We start from the raw sequence: 1,156 nt of genomic DNA, 5'->3' as shown, positions 1-1,156 counted from the left end.
TCCCTAGAGCCAGCTTCTGTAGCTGAGGATCAGACCGCCAAGGTCCCCGCCTTCGACCACTGCCCAACACACATTGCACCCGACCCCTACTGCCCCTCCCACAGGTGGTGAGCCCATGGGAAGGGGGAGCCACATCTCCTCTTCGGGCTGTGCCCGATCGGGCTCCATGGGTGAAAGCCCAGCCACCAGGCACTCGCCAACATGCCCCACCTCCAGGCCTGGCTCCAGAGTGGGGCCCCGGTGACCCTCGTCTGGGTAAGGGAACACTGAATCCATTTATTGTGTTCACCACATGGAGTCTTTAGCCTGCACTTTGTCTGATCCCTCACCTAGGACCTGTTTGCCTTGGGTGACCCTATTGGGGGCATGAAGCCCCCGACAACATAGCTCCTAGGATTGTTGGGACACTCAAACCTCTCCATCACAATAAGGTGGCAGCCCAAGGAGAGGTTATTTTCTGCTTACCTTTTAATAGCTTTAGTATGGCATTGCTACAGCTAACTTTTAACTATTTTAGCTTTTAACTAAACTTTTTGTTATTTTTTGCTTTTAGCCAAGCTTTTGATATTTTTAGTTTTTATTCAGCCTTAAGCTATTTTAGTTTTTCCATTTTAGTTTTTAGCTACCCTTTATCTAATTTAGCTAGCTTTGTAATCTAAGCTGTTTCAGCTTCTACAACAATTTTCAGCAACAAATGTCATGCAGCATTTTGGCAGAATGTTGAATTTAGTTAGTTTTTAATTGTGTAAAGGGCATGGGTTTCTTAAGTTTCTAACCTCCTCCTGAAGTCATTCATTCAGATATCATGTTATATTAATTGGAACAGGTGTCTGACATGTGTAGCATTTATGCAAGAAACACACTGACCTGCACAAAACATGGTGGTTTTTGCAGTCAGCTTGGCCTGCTCTGTTTCTCCAGCTCCTAAAGCGTTTCCAACTCTCACACTGCCGGCCACACTGAAACCCATGGGAAACTACTCCAAAAAGTTAGATGTTTTTAAATTGTTGCTAAATTAAATCTCATTGAAAGCAAACAGTAAATTTTGGATTATATTTATAGAAAAGAGCTCACCAAGTAGGCAATGCTTGCCAGTTCATACACAACTGACTGAGCTCCGAGTTCTACCTCGCTTATTAAACCTGTCGATGTCAGA

The sequence above is a fragment of the Austrofundulus limnaeus genome, unplaced genomic scaffold, assembly GCF_001266775.1.
Source record: "Austrofundulus limnaeus strain Quisiro unplaced genomic scaffold, Austrofundulus_limnaeus-1.0 Scaffold345, whole genome shotgun sequence".
Taxonomy (NCBI): Eukaryota; Metazoa; Chordata; class Actinopteri; order Cyprinodontiformes; family Rivulidae; genus Austrofundulus; species Austrofundulus limnaeus.
This window is presented reverse-complemented; position numbering follows the sequence as displayed.